This window comes from Macrotis lagotis, chromosome 4 (assembly GCF_037893015.1).
Source record: "Macrotis lagotis isolate mMagLag1 chromosome 4, bilby.v1.9.chrom.fasta, whole genome shotgun sequence".
Lineage (NCBI taxonomy): Eukaryota > Metazoa > Chordata > Mammalia > Peramelemorphia > Peramelidae > Macrotis > Macrotis lagotis.
This window is the reverse complement of record NC_133661.1, coordinates 236,508,879-236,529,347: the sequence shown is the minus strand read 5'-3', so window position 1 is coordinate 236,529,347 and position 20,469 is coordinate 236,508,879. Positions and strand designations below refer to the sequence as shown.

General features: G+C 34.5%; 1 long non-coding RNA gene across 2 annotated transcripts in view; it reads left to right on the top strand.

Annotated features, from left to right (window-relative positions):
* LOC141522276 (uncharacterized) overlaps nt 1–12,079 on the top strand; it is a 113,399-nt gene extending 101,320 nt beyond the window's left edge. For both annotated transcript variants that reach the window (XR_012478179.1, XR_012478178.1), the window contains one exon: nt 8,211–12,079. This is a non-coding gene — a long non-coding RNA (uncharacterized LOC141522276). The remainder of the gene's footprint in view (nt 1–8,210) is intronic.
* Nucleotides 12,080–20,469: the final 8,390 nt, after the last annotated feature.

Sequence of the window (20,469 nt, the reverse complement as noted above, 5' to 3'; positions counted from 1 at the left end):
CTTGAGTGTATCCCACAGGATTTACTATGTTTTTCAATTCAGCTGAAGCAAAACATATTTTACTCCAAACTTTTACCTTTACTCTATATGTATCTCCCTACTTCACATGAGTTTCTTGTAAGCAGCATATTGTAAGATTCTGGTTTATAATCCACTCTGCTACTCACTTGCATTTAAGTGAAAGCTCATCCCTTTCACATTCAAAGTAATAATTACTAACTCTTTATTGCCCTCCATGTTATCTTCCCTCTATTTGTATTTCCCCCTTTTTTACCATTTTCCACATTCCCCAGCACTTTGTTTCTGAATATCACCACATTCAGTGTGTTTGCCCTCCTTTATCCAACCTCCCTCCCTTTTCCCCTTTTCCTTTAGGCCCTTTTTCCTTCTCTTCCTTCTGTTGATTCCCTCATACCTCCCCCTCCCCTTTTCCCCTTTTAAAACTTTAAAGGTAAGATAAGTTTCTTAACTTAACTGAGTGTGTATATGTTAACTTTAAGTCAATCTGTTGTGAGCAAGATTCAGGCGGTTCTCATTTCTGCCCTTCTTCCACTCTATTGGAATAAGTCCTTAGTACCTCTTAATGAAATGAGATGTACCCCAATCAATCTACTCAATCTTCCCATTTCTTTGCTGTCCTCCTTTTTAAGGAGGTATTGTTTTTAAATCACTCTATCTATGTTATAGAAATTTCATGAGTGTCCATCACTTCTGGCTATTCTCTCTACTAGAATTACAATTATTGAGAGGTATTAGAGTCTTTCTCCCAGGTAAGGACATATCCAGTTTCATCTTATTGGATAACAGTTCATCAAATAAATCAGGCATGTCCACCTCTTCTGGCTAATTAAATTCTCTATAATAAGTGTTATAATTCTCAAGAGTTGCTAAAGTCATTATTCCAGGGGTGGCTAGGTGGCAGGTGGCTAGAGCACTGGCCCTGGGGGCAGGAATACCTGAGTTCAAATCCAGCCTCAGACAATTAATAATTACCTAACTGTATGGCCTTGGGCAAACCACTTAACCCTGTTTGCCTTTTAAAAGCCTAAAAACAGTCTTTATTCCAGGTAGGGATATTGCTAGTTTCATTTTATTTGATAAAAAGCTTTTTTTTTCCTTGTCCACACCCTTTTTTTTAATTTTACCTTTCCATACATCTCTTTAGTCTCCAGTTTGAAGTCCAAATTTTCTATTTAGCTCTGGTCTTTTCATCAGGAAATTTTGGAAGTCCCCTATTATTTCATTAAATGTCCATATTTTACATTGAAAGAGAAAGTTCAATCTTGCCAAATAATTGATTCTTGGCTGCATTCCAATCTCCCTTGCTTTTTGCAATATTGCATTCCAGGCCCTCCAGTCCTATAATGTTGAGGCTGTCAGATCCTGTGTAATCCTTGCTATGGTTCCTTGGTGTCTAAATTGTTTCTTTCTTCCTCCTTGCATGATTTTCTCTTTGATTTGATAGTTCTGGAATTGCTCTCTGGTTCCATGGTGGCAGAGCAGTTTTCCATCATTAAATCCCATAATACTGAGTCCAGGCTTTTTTGTCTTCAATGTTTTCAGGAAGAACAATAATTTTTAGGTTATCTTTCTAGATCTATTATCAAGGTCCATGGTTTTGCTGATGAGGTATTTAACATTTTCTTTTATTTTTTGGTTTTGGTTACCAAATTCTTATTGTCTCATGAAGTCTTTGGTTTCCATGGACTCCATTCTTTTTTTTAAGGAAGAATTTTCTTCATTTACCATTTGAAACTCCTTTTCCAATTGGTCAATTCTATTTTTGTAAGAGTTTTCCCTTTGATCATTTGAGGTTTTTAGAGAAGTATTTCTTTTTTTTCATTTGTCCAATTGGATTTTCCAAGGATTGGTTTTCATGTTGCAAGGATGTTAATTTTCTCTTGGGTTTCTTTTCCCAAATTTTCCAATTGATTTTTAAACTCTTGATTTCTTCAAGGAAATCTTTCTGTGCTGGAGATCTAATCATATTCTCCTCAGAGGTTATACATCTCTATGAATTAGTATCTTTTCCTTCTATGAATTTTTCTATGGTCCCTCCCTTCCCACCAGCCTTTATTTATTTTCCTAAGACCTTGTGTTGGGGGACAGGCTGGTTCACGGAGGTTTGGTGTTGGGATCTCTAGAGGCTTTGCTCACTGAGTGTAAAATCTCCAGATTCACAGTAGGTGGTACTAGAAGCTTTACTCAGTCAGTGTAATATCTCTAGCTGCCTAGTAGCAGGTGATGGAGACTTTTCTAATTGAATATAATATGTCCTCCAGGGCAGTTGGTGGTGCTAGATGCTGCAACCTATCCTTCAGCCCTTCCTATAAGTCCCAGAAAATCAGTCATGAAGCCATGCCTCCACTCTCTAGTTTTTTCTCAGATTGAAGTTGTTGCCACAGTGATAGCCCTGGGTCTAATCTTTGTTTAGTCTGGATCTTGTGCGCTCCACCACCACCACTGGCTGTCAAAACTCTGCACTCCCCACACCCCTGATCCCTGAAGATAGACCTTGAGGGAAATGTTCTTTTCCTAGCTTCTCTTTCTGGGTTTTGTTGATAGGACTTCCAGTAAGAGTTTTTGTTTCACAGTGTTTATGAGGGAAGATCAGGTGACCTTAACACAGATTCTAGCTTTTCTCCTCCATCTTGGCCAGAAGGCCTTCCTTATCTCTTAATGAGATCTGTTTTTACAGAAACTTTTGCCTGAGATAAGGATTGCTACCCCTGCATTTTTCACTGCAATTGAAGAAATATATATATATATATATATATATATATATATATATATATATATATATGTATATATACATATATATGTATATGTACATAACATTGACTATATCAATAGCAAACCTAGCAGAAATCATATGAATATCTCAATAGATGCTGAAAAAGCCTGTGACATAATACAGCACCCATTCCTAGTAAAAACACCAGAGAGAGAGAGTAGGAATAAATGGTTTGTTCCTTAGAATGATAAGCAAAATCTGTCTGAAACCATCAACAAGCACTTTATGCAATGGGGATAAGCTAGAAGCATTCCCAATAAGAACAGGGGTAAAACAAAATGCCTGTTATCACCACTACTATTGAATATTTTCTTTGAAATATTAATTTCAGTAATAAGAGAAGAAAAAGAAATTGAAGTAATTAGAATTGGAAAGTAAGAAACCTGTCACTCTTTGTAGATGACATGATGGTATACCTAGAGAATCCTAAAAAAAAAATCTAAAAAACTACTAGCAGTAATTAGTAACTTTAGCAAAGGTGCAGGATATATATAAAATCCACATAAATCCTCAGCATTTCTATATGTTACTTTAAAGTTATAGCAGCACAACGTAGAAAGAAATATCCCATTTAAAACCATTTCAGGAAATATGAAATACTTGGGAGTCTATCTGCCAAAGTAGACTCAGAAATTCTGTGAAAACAACTATAAAAAACTTTTCACACAAATAAAATCAGATTTAAATAATATGGCAAATATCAACTGCTCATGGATAGGCCAAGCTGCTATAATAAAAAATGAAAATTCTACCTAAACTTAAAGTACTTATTTAGTGCCTTACTAATCAAATTTCCAAAAATTACTTTATTGAGCTCAAAAAATTAGCAACTAAATTAGTAGGGAGGAAGAAAAGTTCAAGAATATCAATGAAATTTTTAAAAAAATAAAAGCAATAGAAGGTAGCCTAGCCAAAGGAAATCTAAAATTACATTATAAAGAATCAATTATCAAAAGTGTATGGCAGGGGAGGAACAAAAGTGGAGGCATAAAGACAGCATTTCCTGGGAACTCCTTCCCCAGGGAATTACAAAAGGCATTAAATAAAACTCCATTCAAAATTTAGAGGGGCAGAATTCACAGAAAGACTGAGTGATACATTTTCCCAGTCCAAGATAACTTAGAGATTCCATGGGAAAGGTGTGTTTCACCCAGATCAGGAGTTGGAAAAAGCTCCTGTTGCAGGGCAGTCTGGGAACAGCTTGAAAGGGTGGGGAGAGAATTTGGATAGACCAGGAGGAGTGTGGAGTGAAAAGCACATGCTGCAGAACCTGCAGTGAGAATCGGGAGAAATGAACCTGCACCTCCAGAACACAGGCCACAGACAGTAAGGGGTCCAGGGTAGAAGGCAGAAATATCTCTGCTCTCTCTGGGTCAAGACTTTGCTGTTTGCCCACACTCAGATACAGGTTGCAGTTTGGCTTTCCATACTAAGATAGTCCAGCAGGGACCCTCCTTACAGCTCCAAGACAAAGGGTAGTGCTTTGGTAATCTATATATCAAAGCACAGGGAAGAAAGCCATAAGACTTTGGAGGAATATAGGGCCCAATGGGGTGTCCCCCCAAAAAACCCAAAGCCTTGAAAGTGTTTTAAATTTGTCTTAGGCAGAGTAAATGAGTAAACAACAGAAAAAGAAGAATCTCACCATAGAGAATTAGTTTAGTCCCATGGAAGATCAAAACACATACTCATATGATATTAAAATTCAAGCTTCCATATCCAAAACCTCCAAGAGAAGTAGAAAATGGGATCAGACTATGGATGAGCTCAAAAAATACTTTTAAAATCAATTAAGGGAAGAGGAGGTAAAATTGGGAGGAGAAATGAGAACAATGCAGAAAAATTATGAAAACCAAATCAATGGCTTGGTGAAAGAAATACAAAAAATACTGAAGAAAATAATATGATAAAGACAAGTTTAGGTCACATGGAAAAAACAAAACAAAAGTCAAATGAGGAGAAGAATGCCTTAAAAAGTAGAATTGGCCATCTGGAAAGGAATATAAAAATGCTCTCTGAAGAAAATAACTCCTTCAAATGAAGAAAAGAACTAAAGGAAGCTGATGACTTTGCAAGAAATCAGGAAAAAATAATACTCCTCCAAAAAAGCCAAAAATTAGAAGAAAATGTGAAATATCTCATTGGAAAAGCAACAAACTTCAAAAACAGATCCAGAAGAAATAATTTGAAAATTATTGGGCTACCTAAAATTCATAACCAGGAAAAGACCCTAGACTTCATTTTTCAACAAATAATAAAGCAAAATTTTCTTGAGATCATAGAAGATGATCGTAAAATACAAATTGAGATAATCCATGGGTCATCTCCTGAAAACATCCCAAAAGAAAAAAGTTCCAGGAATATTATAGCTAAATTCCAAAACTACAAAATGAAAGAGAAAATTCTGAAAGTTGCCAGAAACAAACAATTCAACTTCTGAGGCTCCGTAGTCAGTATTACAAAGGATCTAACAGCATCTACATTAAGGGCTCATAGGAATTGGAATATGATATTCTGGAAGGCAAAAGATCTTGGTTTACAACTGAGGATAAACTACCCAGCAAAACTGAACTTTCTCTTTAAGGGAAAAAGATATACTTTCAATGAAAGAGGAGACTTTCAAACTTTCCTATTGAAACAACCAGAGCTGAACACAAAGTTTGATCTCCAAGTATAGGGCTCTGGTGAACCATAGAGGGGGTCGATGAGAAGGACTAACTATGAGGAACTTAATGATGTTGAATTGTTTGTATTCCTGCATGGGAAGAATATATTGATAACTCATATGAACTTTCTCATTCATAAGAGGTGTTAGAAGGAGCATATATAGACAGGACACAGGAAAGAGTGGAATTTAATGATATATTGTAGTAAAAAGATGGAGTCAATGTGTGATAAAGGAAAGTACTGGAAGGCAGGCAGAGGAAAGGAAGAAAAAGCTAAGAAATTTTTTGTAAGAGTCAAGAAAAAGCTTTCTCAATGGAGTGGAACAGGGGAATTTAAGGGAGAATGTGTGAGCCTTCATTCTCATCAGAAATGGCTCAGAAAGGAAATAATATACACATTTACTAGGGTGAGGATATCTATCTTACCCTATAGAAAAATGAAAGGAAGAGGTGGGATAAGGAGGAATGGGAGGAGGGAAGGGGGGGAATAGGTGATAGAAGAGAGAGAAGATAGAGAGAAAGGGTACAACAGATACAACATACTTTTGGACAGACCCAGGATGAAAGGAGAAAGATAATAGAATTAATGTGAATGGGTAGGAATAGAGTGAAGGTACAGCTAATAATAGCAACTGTGGTACAAATATTGAAGCAACTTTTCTTGTGGATGTATGGAAAAGAAAGCAACTCACCCCAGAGTTAGAGCCAATGGAATCTGAATACAGTCTGATGTACATTTCTCTCTCTCTCTCTCTCTCACTAATCTTGAGTTTTCTCTTCTTCTTGGAGGGGGGTTATGTTTACTCTTATAACAAAATTATTGTAAGAATACAATGATCAGAATAAAAGACAAACATTGCTTTAAAAAAGTATGCACTGTCTGAGTAACAGTGCGTTGGATCAGTGGAATAAATCAAGTGTAAAAGAGACAGCAGTAAATGACTAATTAACTGTTTGACAAAAGCAAAGATTCCAACTTGTGAGAGAAAAGCTCACACTTAGACTTTTCTGGGAAAACAAGAAGGTAATATGGAACAAACTAGAAATAGACCAATATTTCATAACATATACGAAGACATGTTCAAAACAGATGCAAGATTTATACATAAAAGTTTATATTATTACTTAATTGAGAAAACATGGTACAGTTTACTTGTCAGAACATGGAAAGGGAAGCATTTTATGATCAAAAAGAGATAAAGAACATTATAAAATGCAAATGTATAATTTTAATTGAATTAACATTTAAATGTTTTTCAAGATTAAAAGGAATTTTGAAAGTTGGGAAGCAATTTTGACCAATAGCGTTTCTGACAAAAGACTAATTTTTAAAATGTATAAAAATTGTGTCAAATTTATAAAATAAATAATTCATTCCTCAATAGATAAATGGTCTAAGGTTATGGAAAGGCAAGTCTCAGACAAAGCTGTCTATAGTCATGTGATAAATTTCTCTAGATTATTATTGATTAGAGAAATTCAAATTACAACATTTCTTTTTTTTAGGTTTTCCAAGGCAAATGGGGTTAAGTGGCTTGCCCAAGGCCACACAGCTAGGTAATTATTAAATGTCTGAGACCGTATTTGAACTCAGGTACTCCTAACTCCAGGGCTGGTGCTTTATCCACTGTGCCACCTAGCCACCCCCAAATTACAACATTTCTAAGTTATTACTTCACATCTGTCAAATTGCCCAATATGACTAGAAAGGATAATGATAATTGTTGGAGGGGTTGTAAAAAACTGGGACTCTAATGCATTGTTGGTGGAAATGTGAACTGATCCAACCTTTCTGGACAGCAATTTTGAATTATATCTAAAGGGAAATAAAAATGTGCAAAGCTTTTAATCCAGAAATAACACTGCTGGATCTGTATCCTGAAGAGACAATGAAAAGGGGGAAAATCTCACATGTCCAAAATAATCATAGCATTTTTTTTTGTAGTGGAAAAGATTTGGAAATTGAGATGATGTTCAGCAATTGAGGAATGACTGACAAATTTGTGGTGTATGTATGCAACAGACAGATTGACTGAAGAAAACAAATGCTTTACATATGTATAATTGGACAAATCCAGGATCAAATGGAAAAGAAAACACCCTCTTAAAAATATAATTTACCAAATGTAATTGAGGAATGATTGAACAAATTGTGGTATATGTATGTGATAGAAGTATTGCATTATAAGAAATCATGTGGGATGAGATTTCAACAAAGCCTGGAAAGACTTGCATGAATCAACACTTAGTGAAATGATCAGAACCAGAAGACCATTATATACACTAACAAAAATGTAGGGTGATGATGTACCATGATGGACGTGTTCATTTCAGCAGTATAATAACCAAAGACAATTTTGATTGACTTGCTTTAGTAATTACCATCCATATCCAGAAAAGAAACTGTAATGTTTAAGTGAAGAACCAATCATTCTTTTCAGTTTTTCAAAGTTGTCATATATTATGTTTTATTTAATCTTATTATCTCTAATGTTTTCTCTCTTCCATTAGAAACTGATTCTTTTACCACAACATGTTTGATTTTGGTCTATGTTTAGCATGATTTCATATGTAAAGCTTGAATCAGATTGCTTTCTTTTGGGAACAGGGGAAGAGGAAAGGGAGGAAGGGAGAAAAACTGTAAAACTCAAAACCTATAAAAAAGATTGGTTAAAGCTATCATTGTTTATAGTTGGAAAAATAAACACATTATTTATTAAAAATAAATAAATATTTTTTTTTTTCTCCAGGAAAAAAGTCAAGTAGAAAACCTGCCAAAGAAATGCAAGAGAAATTCAAAGACTTGCTAAAGGAAGTACAAAAATTGACTGAAGAAAACAAAGGCTTTAAATATATAATTGAACAAATCCAAAATCAAATGGAAAAACTAACACACCCCTTAAAAATATGATGTACCAAATGCAAAAAGATATGCAAAAGTTAACTGAACAAAATAATTCTTCTTTGAATATCCTAGGATTTTTGGAGGTTAACTATGTGAGTCAGCAAGAAATAGTTAAGCAAAAATTTCAAAACATGAAAAAAGGAGAAAATGTAAAAAAGTGTACAAATGTTCATTAGGAAAACAACTGCCCTAGAAAATATATCCAGATTAGAAAATTTAATAATTTTTGGACTACCTGGAATCCATGAGAAACATAAGAGTCTGAGCTAAATTATCAAGAAATCATCATGGAATACTACCCTGCTATATACTGGACCCAGAGGAAAAATGGTCATTGGATGAATCCACTAATTACATCTTGAATGGGATCTCAAAATGAAAATGCTAATTAATATTGTTGCCTAATTCAAGAATTATCAGATCAATGAGAAAATGCTGCATGCGCCATAAAGAAAGAATTAAAATACCAAGGAGTCACAATGATAATTACACAGGATTTTGCAGTATCAACATTAAAGTCTCTAAAGGCTGCAATATGATTATTTTTGGGTTTTTGCAAGACAATGGGGTTAAGAGACTTGGCCAAGGCCACACATCTAGCTAATTATCAAGTGTCTGAGGCTGGATTTGAACTTAGGTACTCCTGACTCCAGGGCTGATGCTCTATCCACTGCACCAGCTAGCTGCCCCTACAATATGATATTTTTGAGGGCAATGGAACTTGGGTTACACCCAATAATCAACTACTTAGCAAAATTGAAAATACTCTTTAAAGGGAAAAGATGGAACTTTAACAAAATAGTTGACTTGCAAATTTTCCTGATGAAAATCAGAGATGAACAGCAAATTTTGATTCAAATAGGACATTCAAGATACTTGAAAAGAATGGAGGGGTTTGACATTCTCTGACTCAAGAAATTTGCTTGTCACTGAAAGAACATAGCATTCTTGAGCTCCCTTTTATGAACATCCATGAGTAAAAAGAGTTGTTATTGCTTCAGCAGTTTAAGAGCAGAAATATAATATCTTTCTTTGTAGAGAACGATGAAGACCATTAGAGGAGCATACAACAGAAAAGCAGCTTCATGTTGGATAAATTGTTACAGAAGGGACCAAGAATATGAAAGCCTGAACCCTAGAATTGCGATTTGTTCCAGACTCATTGGTATCTTCACTCAAGTTTCTCCTCTCAAGGATTTTACAAACATTAGTAGGAATATTATTGTCTAAGATTTATGGATGAGTTGCTATGTTTTTAATACTACTATTTTGCAGATCATACCATTTTGGGACAGCCTTAATTCTTATGAAGGCTTGGTTGACATTATGTCTAAATTTGTCTTTTTTGTGAAAAGCATGCATTTAACAGTTCTAGTTCTTCCCCTTTGGGGCCAAACAAATATACTTAATCTCTTCACATGACAGTCCCTTTGAACATCACTGGATTTCCTATTGTTCTGCAGAATCAATGAATTAAACTGTTTGATAAACCCAAAGATATTTTCTGGGATAAGATCTCATTTTGACAAAAGACTGCTGAGAAAACTTGAAATTACTGTTACAAAAACTATGCATAGATCAACATCTCAAACTCTATACCAGATAAACTCAAAATGGGTACATGATTTAGAATAGCTTTTGATACTATAAACTCATTAGGAGAAGGCAAAATTTTCTTATAAGTTATATGAAGAAGGGAAGAATTTATGACCAAATAAAAGAAAAAAATATTATCAAATAACAAATGCATAATTTTGATTGAAAATAATTAAAAAGGTTTAGAACAATCAAAAGCAGCTCAAGCAAGATTAGGAGGAAAGCAAAAATTGGGAAACAAATTCAACATCCTGGCCAAATTTCTCAGATATATGGAGTTAATACTTGCTTAAAGAATATGAACAGGCACTTTTCAGAAGAAGAAATTAAAGCCATTTAATGTCATATAAAAAATCATCTAAATCCATACTGATTGGAGAAATATAAATTAAAACAATTCTGAGGCAGAATTATCACCTTGGATAATATGATAGAAAAGGAAAATGATCAATATCAGAGAAGATATGGTGAAAATGATGTAATATTCCACTATTGGTGAAGTAATAAACTGATCCATCTCTTGGAGCAATTTGGAACTATGACCCAAGGGCTAAAAAATTTTTCCATATCCTTTGATCCAGAAGTACCACATAAAATACAGTATTCCAGAGGCATCATTGAAAAGGGGAAAGGTCCCACATATGCAAAATTATTTATAGTAGCTATTTTTTAATGGATGCAAAGATTTGGAAATTGGGAATTTTCATCAGTTGCAGGATTGTTGGACAAGTTGTGGTATATGAATATAAAGAATGAATGGATGAATATCAAGTTTCTGCATGAAATAATGAGGTGTTTCATTTAAGAAAATCCTGGAAAGCATTAAATTCACTCATCCTGGATGACTTGAGCAAAACCAGAATAACACCATGCATATTAATAGCATCATATTTGATGAGTAACTATAATAAATATGCAATTCAAAGATCCAATTGCATCTAAAGGTACTTAAAATTCATTTAAAGTAAATTTTGAGCAACAATTATTTTCTCCCTTCCTCCCAGAGATAAACAAGCAATGTGATAAAATTATACTCATGAAACAATGTTAAACAGTTTTCTACATTAGTCATATTTGGAAAGAAGAATAAGAGGAAAAGTAAAAATTCATGAAAAGCAACATAAAGGTGAAAATAACAATGCTTCAGTCTTCATTCAGTCTACAAAGTTCTTTCTTTGGATGTGGATAACAATTCTCTATCATGAATCTTTTGGAATTGGAATTGTCATTGGAAATAAAATGTTTTTTTTTTCCCCAAAGATGCTAATGTTGGCAAAATGAAGGCAAAAGGAAAAGGGAACAGTGGAGGATGAGATGGATACATAGTGTCATGGAAGCAACAAACATGACTTTATATTCTGGGAGATAGAATTATCTGGTGTTCTATGGTCTATAGGGTCATAAAATGTTGGACATGATGGAAACACTGAATAGCTACTACAAGAATGATTTTGTCAAATTTAAAGAATGAATTAAGCATATAGCTGTCTGTACACTTATAATTTTGAGAACTGTTAGAATAAGTCATTGCGGGCAGCTAGGTGGCACAGTGGATAAAGCACCAGCCCTGGAGTCAAGAGTACCTGGGTTCAAATCTGGTCTCAGACACTTAATAATTACCTAGCTGTGTGGCCTTGGGCAAGCCACTTAACCCCATTTGCCTTGCAAAAAAAATTAAAAAAATAGAATAAGTCATTACTTCGTGACCCAAAGGTCTTCTATCCACTACTGAAAATAATTGATAAAGACAGCTATTTTCTATAACTAGTTTAATATTAAGCACGTATTTAGTTTTCAATAAATATATGTTGCTTTTAATTATAATACAAAAATAGTAAACTGTATTATGAAACCACAAAAGAATGTCACTTCTAGTCACTAAGTCTATGAGTATTTCTTAAACACCTATTTTATGTCATGGAAGGTACAATGAAAGACAAATACATAGTCACTACAATGTAATATAAGTGGTAACATAAAAAACGATTACATTAAAAGTATACCTATAGACACATGAAATAGGCTGAGAGAGGAGAGAGAGAGTGAGAGAGAGAGAGAAAGAGAGAGAGAGAGAGAGAGAGAGAGAGAGAGAGAGAGAGAGAGAGAGAGAGAAAATGAGAGGAGCAATAAACTAAAAGCATTCACTAGAATGAAGGTGTTAGCATTAGGAAAATATCAGAAAAGAGAAAAGGATTCTCAAGAAAATGAAATTTTAGCTAAGACATGAAGGATTCCAGGTAAGCTAGGTGTTGATGAAGTGGTGAGAGAATATTCTAAGAATGAGGAAAAAGAAATAATGCCTAGATATTGATTGTATTGAACCAGGAGCTGAAAAATATGTCCAGTTTCACTGGATCACAGAATGAATATGTCGGAGAGAGTAATGAGAGAAAAATAATAGAAAAGTTAAATGGAATCGAGCTGAAAGGGGTGTTTAATTATAGAGTATTTTACATTTTATTCTGGAGATAAACAAAAAGTCATCTGAATTTATTGGATGACTTGGTTAAATTTAATAGATTATATAGATTAGTTTGAGTACTGAACCTTTGATTTGGATAACTGTCTATAGCACAGAGAACCTTATTCTAGGTAATATAGTCATTATATGTTTGAAGTCATACTTGAATACAAGTCTTCAATGTTCTAATCTCTGTTTTCTATTCATTATTGAGAGTTTCCTTAATTTAAATTTGCTGTCCAATACTAAGGGGAAAATTTGTGAGTCCTCCCACTCTAAGGTTTTAAATGCTCAATACTTATGAAAAAATTCCATTTATCCAAATTAAAAAAGAGTTTTTTTCTCAATTTGGAGGTCAGGGCCTCCAAAAACATATATTGACAGAATAAGAATATATTATTAGTAAGGAGTAAAACTAGATATTGAGGGGATATTTCTTGTAGCAAATTTTGCATGGTTTGCCTTTCCATTATTTTCCTTTATGTTGTACATCATTTACTCATCAACAAATTTTATTCTCTAATAATCTAATTTATTGAATTGTCAGTTTCTTGTGGGCACACCTCTTACAGTTTGTTTTTTTTGTTTATCTTCTCTGTGCAAAATATTTTCCAAATGATTTTCAGATAAATAGTTGTTAAAGATAATTGTTTCAAAGATAAACAAAATACAAGTCCTTTTCTAAAGGACTTGAAATGAGGGAATGAAATTTCCTCAAACTAACATTAAATCAAGTTCAAATGTAGAAATGCAATAAAAAAGGTGTTAATAGCTGTACTCTATAAGTTCCATTGGTATATTGCAAGACATATTAGAATGGGAGCCAAGAGACCTAGATTAATATCTTAATTTTCTCACTTTTTAATTTTGAAACCTTAGCCAAACTTTTTCAGTAGTGACTAGTTTCCTAAATCCAGAGACACAATGGAGATAACTAACACCAGTTCCTAAAAGTCAATTTTTAAATTTTCAATGTGAGCATTTACAGCTCAGAAATTGCCAAGTGACTGAAATCAGGGCTAGAATATTTTTTTTAATTTGTAGATAAGAAAGTGATGGAGAAATAACAATAATGCAAATTAAGCTTGAAATTATGATCTGTACTTTTTTTGCCTCAAAACTAATTGTTAAATATTTTCCTGCTAATAGTTCTGAAATGGGCTTGCTATCTCTAAGTTCTTTGTAATAAATCTCAGTATCTTTAATTTCTGATGTATCTATAATTCAGAAGAGAGAAAAAATTACTTGTGATTGAAGAGATTTTTTAAAGGAAATCCAGACAATTAGAGTTATTAAGATTGTAGAGTAACCTTGGTTTATCAAATCTTATGGGTGGCCTCTTATTTAACAATAATTGTTTTCTCCTGTTCTTCCCCTCTGTCATGTTCTGAAGCTCATAAATGAGTTTATCAAATGACTTAGAGTCATTTGTACTTTTCCCTGACTAAGCTGTTTTTTAATGAATTCATTTACTTATTTTAATCAATTTGTACATACATATTTCCAAGTTACAAAATTCCCCTCTCTCTTCGATAAAAAATTTTTGGGATAATTGGAAGTTAGTTTGGCAGAAACTTAGATTAGACCAAAATTTCATACTATACAAAGTTAAGATCAAAATAGGGGCAGGATTTAGACATAAAAGACAATATTATAAGCAAAATAGGAAAATAAGGAATAGTTTATTTATCAGATCTATGGAAAGGTAAAGCAGTTTTTGACTAAGAAAGAGATGGAGAACATCATCAAAACAACCTGGATAATTTTGATTAAAGTAAATTAAAATGCTTTTGCACAAACATATCCATTGTAACCAAGCTCAAAAGAAATGTAGTAAATTGGGAAACAATTTTTGCAACTAGTGTTTCTGATAAAGGACTCATTTCCAAAATATAGAGAGATCTGAATCAAATTTATAAAAAAAAAACAAAGCCAACAAATAAGCCATTCCTCAATTGACAAATGGTCAAAGGATATGTAGAGGTAATTTATAGAGGAGGAAATCAAAGTAATCCATAGTCATAAGAAAAAAATGCTCTAAATCATTACTCATTAGAGAAATTCAAATGAAAGCTTCTCTGTTATACCACCTCACACCTCTCAGACTGGCTACTATGACAATGACTGATATAGGCAGGAATGAGGAAAAGCTGGGATATTAATGAATTGTTGGTGGAACTGTGAACTGATCTAGCCTTTCTAGAGAGCAATTTGGAATTATGCCTAAAGGGTAATAAAAATGTGCATACACATTCATCCAACAATACCACTGCTGGATATATACCCTGAAGAGATCATGAAAAAGGGTAAAAAGATCTCTCATACAAAAATACTCATAGCAGTTCTGTTTCTGGTGGCAAAGAATTGGAAATCAAGGGTAGTCCATCAATTGTGGAATGACTCATCAAATTGGTATATATAGATAGATATAGATTAGATAGAGGTAGAGATAGATGTAGATGTAGATATAGACAAAGATATAGATATAGATGTAGATATAGACTTAGATATATAGATATACATATATATGTATATCTCTCTATATATATAGGTATACATATATATGTTATGGAACACTATTGTTCTATTAGAAACCAGGAGGGATGGGATTTCAGCCTGGAAACACTTTCATTATGTGATTGTGAATGAGATGAACAAAACCAGAAGAACATTGTACAACCTAACAACAACATGGGGAAGTTATTCAAGCTTAATGAATTTTCTCATTTCATTAGTGCAATTATCAGGGACAATTTGGGTTTATCTGGGATGGAGAATACCATCTGTATCCAGAGAAAGAATTGTGGAGTTTAAACAAAACCAAAGACTATGACCTTCAATTTTTAAAGAGAATAGTTGTCTTATGTACTACATAATTTTGCTATTTCTAATATTTTATTTTTTCCTCAAACAATTTTATTTTCTCTCAACACATTCATCATGGAAACAATATAAAGATTATCAAATTGCCTTATATTGGGGAGGGGGGGAGAAAAGAGAGAGTGGGGGTAAAGGGTAAATTTCAAAATCTTACTAAAAACATGATAGATAGAAAGCTCTATTGTATATAATTGGAAAATAAATAAAATATTTATATAATTTTTTAATAAGAAAATTGTGAGGTCCATCACTATTGTATGTCATTTTTATGGTGGCATGCATGCCTGGGTTCTGGATAGTGGATGGATTTTCTGATCAACAATGGAATGAAACTATGGGTGTATCCTTTCTCCCATGCTTTTTAGTTCGATGATTTCAGCTATGTTATCAAATGCGTCCATTGAGGCAGCAAGGTGAGCTACCACACTTAAGATAAAATTTTCATTTTGAAAAGTCTACAAGGCAAGGCCAAAGTAGAGGGAGTGTTGGTGCATGATTTTAGGCTTGAAGATGATTGTGCATTTAATGCAGTCTTTGAAGCTGAGATGCAAAAAAGTATGAATCAATTCTTTGCTGCTTGTGCTAATTTTGGTCTAACAAGAAAGCACAGGTGTTCCATCAATCAGCACCACATCATCTATATGTGGACCCATCAGTTACAGCAAATAGAGAAGTTTTGAATACTGTAGCCATTTCCCCTTATCTTGGCAGTGTTCCTTCCAGTGAGGTACATATTTACAATGAGGTTGAAGTATATATACACACGTGTGCACACACACACACACACACACACACACACAAACACACACATTGTCAGAATAACCTAGCATTTGGGAGGCTCCAAAAGAAAGTGTAGAAGAGAAACATCATAAGAGAGATATTAGACAAACTACCAAACTGAAGATCTACAGAGCTGTTGTGTTGACTTCACTGATGCATGCCTACCAGCACCGTTGTCAAGAAACTGAGTCACTTCTATTTCAATGACTTAAGAAGATTCTGAAAATTAGTGGATAGGAGAAGATACCAGACAATGAGGGCCTTTCTTGAGTTAAACTGCCAAGTATTTCAACATTACTACAGAGAGAGCAACTAAGATGTATGGAGCATGTTGTTAGAGTGTTAGAAGTACATTTGCCAAAAAGATTATTTTTTAGAGAACTCACAGAGGACAAGGGTTTACAAGTTAATCAGAAGAAGCAATACCAGGTCACCATCAAGGTCTCAGTTAAGAAGTTTAGAATTGATTATACAGTATGGGAGACATTAGCACAAGACCAACAAGCATGGTGTCATTCCTTTATCAGAAAAGGTTTTGCACTCCATAAGGAAGGCATAATTGAAGAAGCTCAAAGGAAATGTGACTTAAATAAATTTGAATTAAGCACTTTAAGTGTTCACATGGACTATTTGTTTCCAATAAGTGAAAGAGCATTTCAAACTCATATTGATCTGATTAGCCACAGTTGGATACACTGTAATTTGTCTCAAACATAGTGATGTCATTTTGGTCTTCATTAATAATGAAGGACAAGAACTAGCCAACCAATACTAGATGAAAATTATAAAATTCAAAGATCAGCTTGGTTACATGAACTTATGAAAATAAAATAAGATATTTTTGGTCAAAATGACAGACCATTTCAAAATGGTTCCTTAGATGTTTCTAGCATTTCCACTTCTAAAGTTATAATGAATTAAAATTGCATTGAAACTCCTGCTGCACATTATATACCTCTGCATTGTGTGTGTGTGTGTGTGTGTGTGTGTATGTGTGTGTGTATAATTGTGTGTATGGATCTATGAGAAAGAGAGAGATAGAGAGAGAGAGAGAGAGAGAGAGAGAGAGAGAGAGAGAGAGAGATACTCTGATACTCTCAAGGATGAACACAGTAAAGTTCATCATCTTTTGACTAATTTTATCATTATAAATTATGTCTTCCCATACTTAAAGAAAATCTAGTGGGAAACTGATGGATTAGTGTAAGAAATTGCCAAAATTTAGAGGACATCTAGGAGGCACAGTGGTTAGAGCACTGGCCTTGGAGTCAAGAGAAGCTGAGTTCAAATCCAGCCTAGCTGTGTATGAACTTTGGCAAGTCATGTAACCCCATTGCATTACAAAAAAGAAGGGGATAGAGCCAAGATGTCAGTTTGAAGGCAGGTTTTTCCTGAAACTCCTTCCCCCCAAAACTCTAAAAGCTATTAAATTATGACTCTACCCAAAGTTTAGATGGGCAGAACCCACAGAAAGACTGAGTAATACAATTTCCCAGTCCAAGATAACTTAGAAGTTCCAGAGGAAAGGTGGGTTTCACCAAGACCAGTGGTTGGAAAAAAGCCATAACCACAGCACAGCACAGCCCAGGGATCAATGGGAACAGCTTGAAGGGGCTGTGAGAGAACTCTGCTCCTCAAGAGTGAGTGCAGAGTGAGGAGTGCTAGTCTCAGTGAGAACCTGCAGTGGGAATTGGGGAAGCCAGCCTGCACCTCCAGATCATAACCGACAGATGGTAAAGGGGTTGGAGGAGACTGCAGAAATCTCTCTGCTCCCTCTGGGGCAGGACTCTGCTGTTTGCCCACCCTCAGATACAGGTTGAAGTTTGGGTTTCCATACTAAGATAGCCTAACTGAGAAACTCCTCACAGCTCCAGGGCAGAGGGGAGCACCTGTAGTCATCTAAATATCAAAACATAGGCAAGATAGCATAAAACCTTGGAGGAGGAAAGGTCCCAGTGGGGTGTTCACAAACCCCCCAAAGTCTTCAAAGTGTGGTAAATCAGTCTTGGATTGAGGAAATGAGCAAATAAAAGAAAAAGAAGAAGCTACCATAGAAAATTACTTTGGTGCCATGAAAGATTCAGAAGATAACAAATTTGAAGCTTCTGTTTCCAAAGCCTCTAAGAGAAATAGAAAATGGGCTCAGACTGTGAATGAGTGCACAAAAGACTTTTAAAAGCAATTAAGGGAGGTGGGGGAAAAATTGGGAGGAGAAAAAGGAGAGATGCAGATAAATGATGAAAACCAAATCATCAGCTTGGTGAAAGAAGTACAAAAAAAAAAAAAAACTGCTGAAGAAAATAATATGTTACAAACCATTTTAGGCCAAATGGGAAAAAAAAGCAAAACAAAAGGCAAATGAGGAGAAGGCCTTATAAAACAGAAGTGGCCAGCAGGAAAAAAAAGATAAAAAAGCTCTTGGAATAAATTAACTCCTTCAAATGCAGAATGGAACTAAAGGAATATGATGACTTTGTGAGAAATCAGAAAGAAATAAAATTCTTCCAAAAAATGTCAAAAATTAGAAGAAAATATGAAAATATTCCATTGGAAAAACAACTGATCTCGAAAACACATGCAGAGAAATAATTTAAAAATTATTGGGCTACCTAAAAGTCATGACCAAGAAAAAAACCTAAACTTCATTTTATAATAAACAATAGGGGTGGCTAGGTGGCGCAGTGGATATAGCACCAGCTCTGGAGTCAGGTATACCTGGGTTCAAATCCAGTCTCAGAGACTAAATAATGACCTAGCTGTGTGGCCTTGGGCAAGCCACCTAACCCCATTTGCCTTGCAAAAATCTAAAAACAAATGAATAAATAAATAAAGAAAGAAAGAAAGAAATGATAGAGCACAAATGCCCTGAGCTTCTAGAAGCATAGAATAAAATGGAAATTGAGGTAATTCACCAGTTACCTCCTGAAACAGTTACCAAAAGATTATTTCAGGAATATTATAGCCAAATTCCAAAATTCCCAAGGCAAAGAGAAAATAATAAAAGCTGCCAGAAATTAATGTCAACTACTTGGTTTACAACTGAGAATCAACTACCCAGAAAAACTGAACATCCTCTTTCACAGAAAAAGGATGGGCTTTCAGTGAAACAGGGGACTTTCAAACTTTCCTATTGAAACAACCAGAGCAGAGCAGCAAATTTGATCTTTAAGTACAGGACTGTGGTGAATCATAGAGGGGGTGGATGAGAAAGACTAACTATGAGGAACTTAATGATGTTGAATTGTTTGTATTCCTGCATGGGAAGAATATACTGCTAACATAGCTGTTAGAATGGACATATATAGACAGGGCACAAGAAGGAGCAGAATATAATGATACAATATATTAAATAAATGGAGTCAATGGGTGATAAAGTAATGTACTGAGAAGAAGAGAACGGAGAGGAAGAAGGGGCTAAGATACTTCATATAAGAGTCAAGAAAATTCTTTTTCAATGGAATGGGATGGGAGAAGGCAAGGAGGATTGAGTGAGCCTTCATTCTCATCAGAAATTGCTCAGAGAGGAAACAACATACACACTTAATAGGCTCTTGAAATCTATCTTCCCCTAAAGCAAAATGAGAAGAAAGAGATGGGATAAGGGGGAATGGGGGGAAGGAAAGGGAGAATAGGTGATAGAAGAGAGTGTAGATTGTGTGAGAGGGTATTCAGATACAATACACTTTAGGACAGGGACAGTATGAAAGGAGAGAGAGAATAGAATAAATGAGAGTAGGGAGGAACAGAGTAAAGAGAAATACAGCTAGTAATAGCAACTGTGGGAAAAATATGGAAGCAACATATCTGATGGACTTATGATAAAGAAGGCAACTCACCCCAGAGACATAGCCATTGGAATCTGAACAGACTGAAGTACATTTTTTTCTATCTAGGTATTCTTGGGGTCTCTCATCTTCTTGGGGGGGGGAATGGGGGGTTTATATTTACTCTTATAAAAAGTTCATTGTAGTAATATAAAATAAATAAACTCCACCAAAAAGAATGAGACTCAAGATCAACAAAAAATATTGCCAAAATTCTGAAAATCCTCTCCTCAATATATTAAACCCACACCCAAAAGTAAAATGACAAAAATTACTTCTGAAGTACATTTTTCCAAGATAATTTATAGACACAAGAAAAGTCACTGTAAATTACAATGAAAATTATATAATAAGTATTATGCAATGCAAAGAAACATTCAATAAAAATGTTAAAGGTTTTGTGAGACAAAAGTAATAGCTATCACTCAAGCATTGAACATGGGACTTGACTTCATAATAGATGTTTCAATATCTCACACAGACAAAAAACTGTAATAGGGATCTCCAGTCATCTTCATGGTAGCTAGATTCTCTTCCATCTTCCCTACTCTCCTAACTTCCTT